Consider the following 14,194-nt stretch of genomic DNA (forward strand, 5'->3'; position numbering starts at 1 on the left):
ATGACCTTCGCGCTCACTCACCCCTCACTCATTGACACCCAAGGCAACTCCCGGTCCTGCCAGTGCTGCTCGTTTTACAGGTGCGCCTCGTTTTACACTGCACCCTTCTGAACCTTTTCTAAGTCTAGGTTTGTTTAGATACACAAATATCACTGTGTTACAACTGCTTACAGTATACACAATGCTAAGCAGTTTGTAACCTCCAGCCATAGGCTGTCCTATGTCCCTAGCCCTTTTTGCTTTAGGTATTTTTAAAATAGGGCATTGCATTTTGTGCTTGGGCAGGCCTGGACCCGATCCCCCTTTTTACACTGCCAGCATTGCTGGGACGACAGGCATGCACCACCACACCCAGCTTTTCTGGATTGAGATGGGGTCTCTTGCACTTTTTGCCCGGGCTAGCCTGGAACACGATCCTCCCTGTCTCTACTGCCTGAGGAGTTAGCATTACAGGCAACGCTGCACGGGTGCATTTCTTAGAACCTATCCCTGTCATTACGCAAGGCACGGTTGTATTTACCCTAGAGAAATGAAAACTTTCCTTCGTGTGAAAACCTGTACGAGAATGTGGATAAGCTGCAAATGCGCTTTGACGCGTGAATGGTTAACGACGTGTGGTGCATCCACTCGGCAGAAAGTAAGAAGGACCGATGGCCACGCTGCAGCATCCTGGATGCGCCTCACACACCTAGCTGAGAGAAGCCAGCCACCGAATCATTTCATGGACTTGACAGTCTTGAAAAGACAAAACCACAGTGATGGAAAACATATTAGCGGTTGCCAGGGTGACGGGCGGGGTGAGGGTGGAACCACAAGGGAACAGCAGGCGGGACGTTGTTGGGATGTGGCTTGTATGCTGACGGTGGTGGTTCCACGAATCTACACGTGTGTTAAAATCCTAGAATTGTACACCATAAATATGACTATATGAAAAATTAACGCAGCAAGCAGTGCAGACCAAGGCTCTGAGAGACAGGTGCGTGGCTCTTGGAGAACGGAACTCATATTTCAGAAAAGTTATTCTTACGCTGTGGAGAAGTTGCCATAGTGCCTCAAACTTAAACGTTCAACAAAAGAGCCTTAGAAACGAATTATGAGTCTAGGGAGTGATGTCTCCAAGAGATCAGTCCTGGATTCTTCTGGGAAGTGAATTCCTGCTGGGAGAGGGGAGGAACGGTGGCCTGCAGGCCAGGAGGGCTGGCTCCAGGCCCTCCTCCTGCCACAGCCTGCCCAGAGGTGCAGGGAGGCACAGCAGGCTGTGATTGGAATCCTAGCTCCCTCTGCTCACCTCCATGGTGGCCCATGGCCATGACCTACTTTCCCTACCAGTGGGGCAGGTGAGTCCTCCGCCCACAGCTATTTTTATCACAGCGGGATTCCCAGCTTTTTTTTTTTTTTAAACCAGGTTGGAGAGCTGCTGACAGGACTGGGGTTCTGGACCCTGATGCACATTCCCTTCTCTCCCTGCTCATGGAGGACCAATCTGTCTTCCCATCATCATCCCCGCCAGAGGCAACTCTTCTGACCTTCAAGGGCTCCCAAGGCCTACAGGATCAAGTTCAAGCTCTTATGTGGGTGTTCAAAGCTGTTCCTGACCAGGAACCCAGCTTCCTTTCCGCCTCATGGCCCTCCTGGAGAGCCAGCCAGATGCTAACAAGGCCTCTTGCTCTCCTGCTGTGAGCTGGCTGTCAGGAAGGTCCAGGCTCTCTCCACTAGGTAAATGTCACCTGTCCCCAGGTCTCTCCTTGATCTCCCAGCTGGAGAGATGGAGCCTCCCGAAGAGAGGGAAATGCTGCCTGGATCCCCCTGCCCAGGGTACATCCTCTGGGCTGTCTCTCTCCCTAGTTCTTGGGGCTGCCCCTGGCCCACCTGTAGCTCTGCCTGGAGTGTGTGTGCTAGGACTGCAGACACTGCCATCGTCCCTGGGGTGGGGGGGTTCCACCATGCAGAGACTGCTGGGCTTTCCTCCTCGTGAATCAGCAAAACTCCTGAGCTAGCAGCGGGCTCAGGACTTCCCCAGTGCTTTGGGGACAGTGTAGGGAGACTCTCATGGCAAAGAGGGGGGCCTGTCAGTCAGACCTGGAGCTCTAGGGCTGTGTGTGTGTGTGTGTGTGTGTGTGTGTGTGTGTGTGTAGGGGGGGCACCTAGGTCTCCCCAGAAGTGTTCTTCCACTGGGCTCCTCTTCCAAAAGAACTGCTCCCTCCTATGGCCTGGCTCTAGTCCCCGTCCTCTGTAGGCCACATTAGTCACCAAATCTGGTGGTGTGATTGCGTTCTCTTCCCCAGCTGCTCTGGCCTCCTCATGGTGACGTCCCCTGTTCTCAGGGCATCCCAGTCCCCAGTGTCCCCCTCCACTCCTTGATGGGCCCCTTACCCTCTGCTGTTCCCTGACAGTTGGGGTTCCTCAGGGTAAGATCAGGGCTTCTCTTTTCCCTGAACTCACTCAATGCCCAACAGTTCTCACAGCCTCCCTCCAGTCCAGCCAGGCCGCTGCCTCCATAGTCTGTCCTGTCCCCGGGGTTCTTGTGGCCCTCAAGCCTCGTGTGATTTGAACTCAGCTCCTCCTCTCTCTTTCTCTCTCCAGCTCCTTCCTCCTCAGTTGCCCCCCAGCCAGCAGCACCATCAGTCTGCAGGATCTACAGTCTTCTCTCTGACCCACTGGCTCAGCACCCTCCACATGCAGGCCAGGTCTCTCTCAGTCTCTGCTGCCACCTGCCCAGCTCCTGCCCCCGTTCGTCCTCCACCCAGCACCCTCCACCCCCAGCTCTCCAGAGCACACTTAACTGGCCCTCTTGCACATCTGTTGTCTGCAGGATGAAGTCCAGGATGCTGTGGAGAGGAAGCCAGGCTGCCAGGCGCAGGTCCTGTGGCCATGTGGCATGGGGGACAACTCTGCTCTCCTGAGCTGTTTCCTCATCTGAAAGGTATAGGTGCCTCCTAGTCCTAGGGCAGCCCTGAGAGCTCAGTGAGACACACAGGCTGATGGCCCCGGAACAGCGCTGCAGGGTATCAGCCACCTCTCCCCACGAGCTTTCAGCAGCTGTGACTGTCACCTCTTTCCCACAGGGCTAGGCAGCCATGCTTTGGTGCCTCTGTGCCTTTGACCTTACTTTGCTTTCTGCAGGACACGCCTTTCTCCTTCTTGTCCCCCGACTCCAACCCCTTTCTTACGTCCATGTCCAACACAGACCCCACCCAAGTGCTTCCTGGGGCTCACCTGCGGGGACAGACTCAGCCATCCACTGAGGCTCCCAGCCTGCACTGTCTCCTTGAGACCCACCTCTCCCCAGGCTATATCAGGGCCAAGGCCTTAGGGGCAGAGCACAGTTCATCAGAATCTCAGAGACCTCGGGCCCAGAGAGGGTGTGACCGAGAGTTCCTGAGGCTGGGTGCGTGATGGGCATCCACACGTCTGTCCAGTGTCCATCATGCAGGGCTGGACCCAATTTGTGGGAGAAGTGTTCTGTCCTTGGTGTCAAGGGAGGTTGCTGGAACTGGTCATGGTAGCATATCCTGACGTCCCAGCCACTAAGGCAGAGGTAAGAGAACCATGGTCAGAGGCTGATCCTAGGCAAAAGTGCCTATCCTAAAATAACTAAAGCAAAAACAGCTGGAGGTGTAGCTCAAGCAGCAGAGAGCCTGTCTAGCAAGCATGAGGCCCCGAGTTCAAATCCCATTACCACCACCAAAGAAAAAGAAAGGGCAGTCTTTGGCGCTAACAGGACCAGGCGCCAGGGAGACCTCCCAGACACCAAGGACCAGCCCAGCCAGGGACTGTCCCAGTCTTCCAAGACACCTCGGGGTAGATAGGAATGTGGAGACCATGAGTGTGAGACACATACAGGCTGAGGGACAGGAAGCCCCCAGGGAGGTGAGGGAGAAAGAACTTTCCCTGAAACCTAGGCTGCGGAGGCCAGGAGGAGGGTAGTGGGGATGAGAAGGCAAAGCTGGTTGACCTTGGCAGGGACCTGGTCCTGCCTGGTGGTCTTGCAGAGTCACGAGAGTTAACACGTAACTGAGGGCCCTGCAAAGCTGTTTACATTAAGATGAAGCAAAAGTGAAACCCAGCTGCTGGCTCCCATGAGCCCTGTGGCCAATGATCAAGAGCCAGCCAGGCCTCAGGGCTGCCATACTGCAAGGTGTGGCACAGAGTGTCCCGTCACCACCCGTGCCAGCTCTAGCTCAGAGTCAGTGTGGCTCTTGCGCTTGGCTGCTCCATTCAGATCCTAGGAAGAATTACAGCATCACTCTGGGCCTCAGTGTCCCCATCTCTAAATGGGGATCACAGCAGGTATTGAGAAGATAGAGTTCAATACACAGAAAGTACTTTTTATTTATTTACTTATTTTTGCAATACTAGGGATTAGATTCGGTGCTGTGCCCTTGGCTGCCCCTTGAGCCAGCCCTTCTTGCTTTCAGTTCTTTTTCACGTAGAGTCTCTTGATTCTGGCTGGGCTGGCCTCAGACCTCCATCCCTCTACCTCCTCTTCCTGTGTTGTTGGGATTACAGAGATGTACACCTACGCCCAGCTTGTTCTTTGGGTCTTGCTAACTTTTTGCTTGGGCTGGCCTTGAACTGTGATCCTCCTGTCTTTGCCTCCAAATAGCTGGGATTACAGACGACAGACACATGCTCAGCCACACAGAGAATACTTATGATAGCACCTGGTACTTGGAAAAGGACCGAGATCCGCTGGTAGAGAAAGGCATAGCCTCCACCAAGGCATAAAAATCAGATATTATTTACTTTTTTTAAGGGTTTACACAATTCAGATGGTGTCTATGGGGACGTGGTTCCAGGACCCCTTGAACACCAGGGTTCGTAGATGCCTAAGCCCCTTATGTGAACTGGCATAGAATTGCTTTTTTTTTTTTTAACGGTTCTGGGGATTAAACCCAGGCCCTTGAGTATGCTAAGCAAGTGCTCTACCACTTGAGCCTCGTCCCCAGTCCTTTTGTCTTGTATTTTGTTTATGAGATAGGCTCTCACTATTTTTGCTAGGCCTGACTAGCAAATTCTCAATCCTCCTGCCTCTGCCCCTGAGTAGCTGGCGTTACAGACCTGTGCCCTGACGCTCAGCTAGCCTCCTGTGTACTTTAAATCCTGTCTACACTACTTACAATACCATGTAAAAAATTCTCTATGTGTTAGTACAGATGCAATTTTTTCTTTTCTTTTTTTTTTTTTTTTGAGACAGAGTCTTGCCATATAGTCCAGGCTGGCCTCAAACTCCTGATCCTCCTGCCTCAGCCTCCCCAGAGCTGGGATTGCAGGTGTGCATTGCTGTCCCTGGCACAGATGCAATTTTTAAAAACTACTTTTGATCCACACCTGGCTGGATCTACAGAGGCAGAGCCCATGGCTACAAGTTGCTGACTAAATAAGGGAAAGCCACCTCTCAGCCACATGTTCCCTGCCTTCGGAAACTGGTGCCTGCCTCGTCTGCTGGGATAGCATCCTCAGATCCTTACTGCAGAAGAGGGAAAGACCCGCTCAAGACCACAGGCACAGGAAGAACCCAGCTCTCCCTCTGGGTCCACAGCTCCTCTCCACTGCCCTGGGTGGAGCCCACAGCTCCCCATTTCTGGCCATGCCAGCACCCTCCCTTGATGACCTGTGCTACTTCTTTATCTCTCCCATCATGAGGAAGTCCTGGTCCAAGCTCAGACTCGCCCGCCTGTGGCAGAGCAAGCCTTGGGTCTCAGGCAGCCCCCTGGAGACCCTGAGGGGCTGAGGAGTGGGGGTGGGGAGAGGGCTTTTTGTATGAGCCACTTCCAGAAATACTTCCCTCTAGAAGTCAGTTTGTCCTGATGTCTAACCTCCACCCTTTTCACCACAGGCAAACCTGTTCCTTTTCTTTTTTCTTTCTTGCGATGCTGGGGATGGAACCCAGGACCTTGTGAATGCCACTAAGCTGCCTTCCCAACCCAGACCTGTTTCTTCTTCCTATTCACTCCTAGCCTTCCACACCTCCCTGCAGAGACAGGGTTCAAGTCCCTGCTGTGCCTAACTTGCCTGTTAGCAGTAACTCCAAGGTAATAGCAGAGGGCTCAGTGTCAGCCCAGGCAGGAAATCAGCCCAATCCTGGCTAGCCAGGGAAAGCCAAGACTGGCAAACACTGAAAGAGCTACTTTGCCCATTCTACAGATGTGGAAATGGAGACCCGGGATAAAAGAGGGCTTCTCCCAAGCCCATAGCCAGTAGGATTGGGGTCTCCTGAAATCCACTGTAATCCTCTCTCCTGTCTACTCAGGTCCCCAGGAAACACTGGGGTGGGGTGGGGGCGGGATTTGCCGAATCTCAGCCTGAGCCACAGTGGGAGGAAAAGCAGACTGTCCTTTATAACTCCAGAGCAAGTAGCTTCCTCTTTTTTGACTCCTGAAGGTCCAACATGGAGTTTGAGAGAAGTCATAAAGAATTTGCCGCTGGTAGAAAGTGAGCAGCATTGGGGAATTCACTTTCCTAAGGGTTTTGTATCCTACAGATCAGCAAGCAACGCTGCACAGTCAGTCCAGTGGTGCAAGTTGCTGACTGTACAAAGGGCAAGATGGAGGATGAAATTTCTCTAATTCAAACATTCCACTAGCTATCCTCACATCATGCTTTGACCAAGCCGATCCTGAGTGAGACGCAATGACGCCCTGGTCCCCTGCTCTCTGCTTTGCCTCCCTGTCCACCCTGGCTGCCTCTGGTCTCCTGTGATTGAAACCTCCCTGCTGCTCTCACAGCTGACCCTCCCGCCTTTAATTCAATCAGGAATTGCAAGCTCTTTTAATTTAGGAAATGAAAGGGCTGGTTGCTGAGCCGGCTGGCCCTGATTGACGGCACTGCCGGCGTGGCCCAGCTAGCCTGGAGAAGGGCACAGACCTATGACCTCAGCTGGCCTTTCTGGGGTAAGGACGCTCCCCAAGACCTGAGGAACAAAGGAGGACCAGCCCCCTGCAGACCCCAACAGAGCAGGGGCCAAGGCCACATGGTGGCCGTGGTGGGGACTGTTGGCTGTCTAGAAACCCTGGAATGTCAAACTCTCACTGTGACCTGGGGAAGTAGGGTAGACACCAGGGAGGACTTCCCAACCCGCTGCCTGCTCGCTTCTTGTTATGTGATTCTGGGCTGATGTCCCAAAGTACGCCAACAACACATCTTTCTTTCCCAAGGAAGGAGATGAGGTCCCAGAGGAATCAACCAATGCTAACTTTCTGCCGTTGTGGTGTGCGATTTGAACTCAGGACTCGAGCTTGCTAGGCAGGCGCTCTACCACTTGAACCATGCCCTCCAGATCAAGCAATGCTAACTTTTCTGGACTCTGGTTTCTTATCCATGCTAATCATGGGCCCCAGCCACAGGCTGTTGCAAGCATGAAACAAGATAACGAAAGCTCACCGGCACATGTTAACCTCTTATTAAATTACAGCTAATAGTGTTTGCGAAAATATTATTCTGCTACAGATACACAGAGCTCTGATCTCTGCTTGAAGTGGCAGAGATTTGGGGGTGAGGATCCAGGGCCCTGGGCCCTGTTGCTTCCTTTCCCTCCCTGGGGATAGCTCAGAGCAGGTCCCCTCAGGGCCCGGGCAACTTCAAGAGAGGCAAGATGGAACAGTGGAAAGCTGTTGCTGGGGTTTGAATTCTAGTTTGGCTCTGTGATCTTGCACAAGTTGCCTCACATCTCTGAGCCTTCCTTTCCTCCTTTGAAAAGAATTGTTTTGGTGTCGTGTTAAGTGTCCAGGCTAGAGCCTGATGTAGAAGGTGTTCAGACATGGTACCCCCTCCTCTAATCCCCCAGTTAAGAGCTGAGCACAGCCTATCCAAGTGGCTTTGACCTTTACCTGGAATCTGTGTTGGCCTGAGCTGCGCTCTGAGAACTCAGAAAGCTCCCAGTGAGTGTCTGTAGTCTGAGCACCAGGGGGAGCAGGATCTCCCCAGATTTCCCACTGTGGCTGGACTCACCTCCTTCCAGAGCTGCTCCTGTGGTTGGGGTCACCTTGGCACAGACTCAGGTGGCCAGCTGCTCCCTGCGTACGGTACCTAGCCCAGAAAAGATGCTCAGAGGCTCCCCCACCCCATGCCTTGCTATCAAACACCTCTGGACCTCCTTGGCTTCTCTGTAAGCAATTCTTACAGCAATTCTTAAGAAATGAGTAAAACTCATTTCTTCCCTCCTCCTCCTCCTCCTTCTCCTCCTTCTCCTTCTTTCTTTCTTCTTTCCTTTGGTGAGACTGGGGTTTAACTCAGGGCTTTGCACTTGCAAAGCAGGAGCTCTATTTCTCGAGCCACACCTCCAGTCCATTTTGTTCTGGTTATTTTGGAGACGGAGTCTTGCAAAGTATTTGCCCAGGCTGGCCTCCAACCTCAATCCTCCTGATCTCAGCCTCCCAGGTAGGTAGGATTACAGGTGCAAGCTACCGGCGCCTAGCTAGAACTCATTTGTAAAATGTTTGGAACTGATGGTCATGGTCACATCCTTCCTCTCCATGCCCCTCCAGCTTCAGGCTTGCTCTGCTGAGACAGACGCCTGGCAGCTGCTCTGAGGTAGGGACTGCCCTGCACAGCTGAGATGCCAGAAGCTCTGAGGCCAAGTGACTTCCTAAGTTGCAGGGTTGGGAGCTCATCCATGCCCATCACCAGCTCTGCTGATTCATAGGCACTTCTTGTGTTCCCTGTTGCAGATCACATAACAACCTTGGGGAAATGCCAGGCACGCGACTGTCATTACTGTCACCCCATCCTACAGAAGAGCAAATGGAGGCTCCTAGGTTGCACAGTAAGTAAAGATGGGACAGGGACATGGACTCTTGCCCTGTGGCCAAGCCTTGACTCCAAGCATAGCCCTTTCTGCTAGATTTAAAAGAAGTCTAGTCAGGTGTGGTGGGCACGTCTATAGTCCCAGTACTTGGGAGACTGAGACAGGAGAAGGGTGAGTTCAAGATCAACCTGGGCTACATGGTAAGAACCTCTCCCAAAGACAAAACGAAAAAAGGCAAAGCAAAACCAAACAAAAAGTCATCATTTACTCCTTAACATCAACTTCTAACTGGATCACTTGTCAGTCACTCATTTGGAAAATATCAGGCACCTACGATGTCCTAGGCCCTGTGTAGGAAATTAGAGCTGAACAAGCCAGAGCCGGGTCCCTTCCCAAAGCTCACCATCTTTGTGGGTGAGAAAAACTTAAAACGATTACTCACACAAAAAATGATAAAAAAACCTTTAATGAGCATCGTAGAACTGAGAATTAGGCATGAGGCTGGGAGAGCTGCCTGGGAAGAAGGAACGATGTGTGCAAAGGCCCTGTGGCAGGAAGAAGGAGTATAAGTGAGGCTGGAAGCACTCGGATGCAGAGCAGGAGGAAAGGGGCCTGGTGACCCTGCCCCTGAGCCAAGACAAGGGCCCAGGATTGGTTTGCAGTCCAGTACAGTGGAGAGGAGCCTGGTGGTGGGGGGGGGGCGGTGTAGGGACCCTTGAAGTCAGTGAATGAGAAGTGGGGAAGAAGCATTTAAATTGCTGAAACCAGAGCTGAAGCAAGTTGGCTCCAACACACTAGGGCCCTTGGGCCAGATAGGCAGTGATTCTGACACTTAAGAGTGGCACTATTAATTATCCCAGGGCTTACAGGAAGAAACAGAGGCACAGAGAGGTCAAACGAGTTGTCCAAGATTTCACAGCAATAGGGACAGACCTGGAAAGTCAGCCAGGCCAGCCCAAGAGTGAAGCCCTTGTTCTCCTGAATTCCTCAAGGCTGGTCAACAGGGAGGGCAATGAGAGAGGGGGGTGTAGGAGAGGACTGCGGATGGAAGATGGGCTGGCTGGAGGAAGTGGGCAGTTGTCAGAGATGGGGGTTCACCCCAGGGGTCTCTGGGTGTGGGGGAGGGGTTGGTGTGGCCTCTAGAAGTCAGTCATAAGGCAACGGCACCTTAAGCCTGGATGTTCCCTAGAAAGGACACTGCTAGTGGGGGTGACAGAGTCCCGGTGTCTAGGACCCCCAGAAGCACTACAGGAGAAAGTGTCAGGCCACAGTACACATCTTGACTGTCTCTGGGTTTGAGGCAGGTGACCAGGCTCAGCAGGGACAGGGCGCAGGGGGTGGGGGGGTAAGCCCAGGACAGCTCCTGGCAAAGGAGGGATTGTGGCCCGTCCCCTCCCCTCCCCGCCACCCTCCATCAGGTCAGTGACCCCTGGCTTGGCCATCCTCATAGCCCAGTGCAACTGGACGAGGGCAGTGGGCACAGGTGGGCGCTGCTGGATGTGGGTGGGCACAGGTGCAGCTCTGCCCTGGCCAGGACAGTCATGGGTGCTCTACTTGCCCACCGCCAGCGTTATCTGCCCACTGGTCCTGTGGTGCTGTGAGATTTTCAAACTGTGGCTGCCCGGCACTGTCTCTCATTTCTTTTGGAAAAAATATCTAGGAGTAGAAGCGCTACAATGTGTAGTCGATTTATGTTTAACTTTTTTTTTTGTGGACTGGAGTTTGAACTCAGGGCTTTGTGCTTGCAAAGCACACACTATTGCATGAACCACTCTGCCAGCCTTTTTTGTGTTGGATTTTTTTTTTTTTTTGAGATAGGCTATCGTGAGACCAGGTTGGCCTCAAACTGCAATCCTCCTGAGTAGCTAGATTACAGGGTGAGCCACCAGTGCCCGGCTATGTTTGACTTTTTAAGAAACTGCCAAAGTATTTCCTTCCTTTCTTCCTTCCCTCCTTAATCCCTTCCTTCACTCCTTCCCTCCTCCCTTCCTTCCTTCCTGGCAGCACTGGGATTTGAACTCAGGGCTTCACATTTGCTACGCAGGTACTTTCTACTTGAGCCACTCCTCCAGCCCTTCAAAGTATCTTCCAAAATGGCTACAGCATTTTCCATCATTCCCTCCAGCAGAGCACAAAGGTCCCGTGCCTCTTCAGCCCCGGTGGTTGTTTTGGCTGGTCCTTTGGGTGGTGGCCATCCTCGAGAGTGTGAACCGGTACCTCACTGCGGTCTCCCTCTGCATCACTGACTACCGCTGCTAGTGTCTAGGTCGTCTCATTTATTGGCCTAACGTTGTTTGTAATATTTCCTTATCATCCTTTGTAGTGTCTGTCAGGTTGGTGTGATGTTCCCTCCTTCACTTTTGGTTTTGGTACTTTGTGTCTTGTTCTTTTTTTGTTGTTTTCTTGGTTAGTCTTTAGTCATCTATTTATTGGTGGTACTGGGGTTTGAAGTCAGGGCCTCGGGCTTGCTTGGTGAGAGCTCTACCACTTGAGCCTCATTCCCAGCCCTTTTTGCTTTAGTTCTTTTTCAGATAGGGTCTCAAATTTTTTCACCCGGCTAGCTTTAGACAGCAATCTTATCTATGCCTCTTGAGTAGCTGGGATTACAAACATGACCCACCACACTCAGCCTCTTGGTTAACCAGCTAAAGGTTTGTCAGTTTTATTGACTTTTATATTTAAATTTTACTGATTTTTCTCCATTTCTTCTCTGCTTTTTTATCTCATTGAGTTCTGCTCCAACCTTTATTATTTCCTTACTTTGACTGCTGTGGGTTTAGTTTACTCTTCTTTTTCTAATTTCTTGCAGTGGAAGTTTAGATTGCACATCCCTTTCTAACATGTGAGTTTTCTCATTTGCTTGTTTGTTCATGGTATTGGGGTTTGCACACAGGGCCTCCAACTTGCTGGTACTATACCACTTGAGTCAGGACCCAGCCATTGGCTTTTCGTTTCTTTTTTGGATAGGGTCTCGCGCTGACTTTGCCCAGGCAATCCCCCACCTCTACTTCCCAGGAATCTGAGATTACAGGTCTGCACCACACCCAGCTCCTGATGTATATTTTTAAAGCTGTAAATTTTCTGCTAGGCACTGCTTTAACTGAATTCTATACATTTTGATATGTGATCTTTTCAGTTCAAGGTCTTGTGTGTGTGTGTGTGTGTGTGTGTGTGTGTGTGGTACAGGGGCTACACCTTGAGCCACTCCACCAGTCCTTTTTTTGTGTGTGTGTGTGTGTTAGGGTTTTTTGAAATAGGGTCTCGCAGAAATATTTGCCTGGGCTGGCTTCGAACCACAATCCTCCTGATCTCTGCCTCCTGAGTAGCCAGGATTACAGGCATAAGCCACTGGCACCCAGCCAAAATATTTTTAAATTTGTTCTGTGATTTATTTTTTGACCTGTAAGTTATTTACAAATGTGTTGGTTGGTTTCCAAATATGTGTGGATTTTTCAAATTTTCTTCTGTGTTGATTTCTGGTTTAATTCTGTCGTGGCTGAAGAGCATATCTTATATGATTTTAATCCTTTTCAATGTATTGGGGCTTATCTTATGGCCTAGCATATGTTTTATTCTGGTGAACATTCCTTGAGTACTTGAAAAGAATGCATGTTCCTGCTATTTGTGGGATGGCAGATTAAGTTGATTGGTAGTAGTGTTCAAGTCTTGTATATTGCTGTTGATGTTTTCTGGTTGTTCTGGTTTGTTCTACTTGTTCAAAATACCCTACACTATGGAGAGAAAGGGATCAAAATCACCAACTAGTAGTGTTGAATTCTCTATTTCTTCCTTTGATTTTTGTCAGCCTTTGTTTCATGTGTTTGTAAGTGCATATGTGTTCAATTATTATGTGCTGCTGATAAATTGATTCTTATCACTATAAAATCTCTCTGGTATCTTTATTTTTGACTTAAAGTCCATTTTGTCTGATAACAGTATAGCCACTGTAGATTTCTTATGGTGACTGTCTACATGGTATCTTTCTTTTTCCTTCCTTCCTTCCTTCCTTCCTTCCTTCCTTCCTTCCTTCCTTCCTTCCTTCCTTCCTTCCTTCCTTCCTTCCTTCCTTCCTTCTTTCCTTCCTTCCTTCCTTCCTTCCCTTCTTTCTCTCATGGGTTCAAATTCAGGCCTTCACAGTTGCAAAGAGGGTACTCTGCTGCCTAAACCACACTTCCAGTCCATTCTGCTCTGGTTATTTTGGAGATGGAGCCTTGTGAACTCTTTGTCTGGGCTGGTCTTGAACTGTGGTCCTCCCAGTCTCAACCTCCCAAGTAGTGAGGATTTATAGGTGTGAGCCACCGGTGCTCAGTTCTTTCCCTTCTTTTACTTTCAACCTACTTGTGCATTGGATCTAAAGATGTCATATAATTAGATTTTTTTAAATTCTAATCTGATAATTGTTGACTTTTGATTGAAGTGTTTACATTTAATGTAATTATTAATCCACTTGGATTCATCTCTGCACTTTGCTATTTTTAAATATGGTTTATAGCTTTTTTCTCCTCAGTTCTTTCCTTACTGTCTTTTCATGTTTTTTTTCTAGTGTATTTTTTAATTACTTCATTGGTGTTTATTATATATTTGAGTTATTAATGTATTATAAATTATAATACACATTGTAATTTACTGCTCTCTACTTCTGATTAATACTCACTCAATTTCAGTAAATTACGGAAACTCTTTCTCCACCCTTTGTGACATTATTGTCATGTATATTACATCTGTTTATATTAAACCAAACAGTACAGTCTTGGGGTTGCTAGTTTGTACTGTCATATATCTTCTGAAGAATTTTAAAGACAGCAGAGGAAATGTATTCTTAGAGTCTTCTCTACTAACTCAACATACTTGCCGTCGTCAGTGGCTTTCATTTTCCTTTCTGAACCTGCGCTGCCATTTGGTGGCCTTTCCTTATTCTAATGTAGTTCTGCTCCCTTACACATTCTGTGCAATTATTGTCATCTTTGCTATACCTTTATATGTTGTAAGACCAACAATATTGTTTTATAATTATTTTATGTGATTGTCTTTTAAATCAGATAAGGGAAGAAAAGAGAAAATATATTTATCTTTTTTGGGGGGGCTCTTTATTTCTTTTTTTTTTTTTTTTGCAGAGGTCGGAAAGATTTTATTTGTAGAGAATTTAGTTGGAGAAAAAAGACTCTTTATTTCTTTAAGTGGATTCAAATTCTTGTCTAGTGTTTTTTCTCTCAGCCTGAAGCATTTCCTTTTGCATTTCTGGTGAGGCAGGTCTGCTTAGCAACCAATTCCCATTCTTTGTATATCTGGAAATGTCTTTTTTTCAGCTTCATTTTTTATTGGCTATGTTGGTTGATGCTTTCTTGTTCTTGCTTTGCTTTCAGCATCTTGGAATTGCCAGCCTACCTCCCCTTGGCCTCCATTGCTTATGATGTGAAATCCACTGTTAATTATCCTATAGTTCCCTGT

Source organism: Castor canadensis, chromosome 8 (genome assembly GCF_047511655.1).
Source record: "Castor canadensis chromosome 8, mCasCan1.hap1v2, whole genome shotgun sequence".
In the NCBI taxonomy this organism is placed as follows: domain Eukaryota; kingdom Metazoa; phylum Chordata; class Mammalia; order Rodentia; family Castoridae; genus Castor; species Castor canadensis.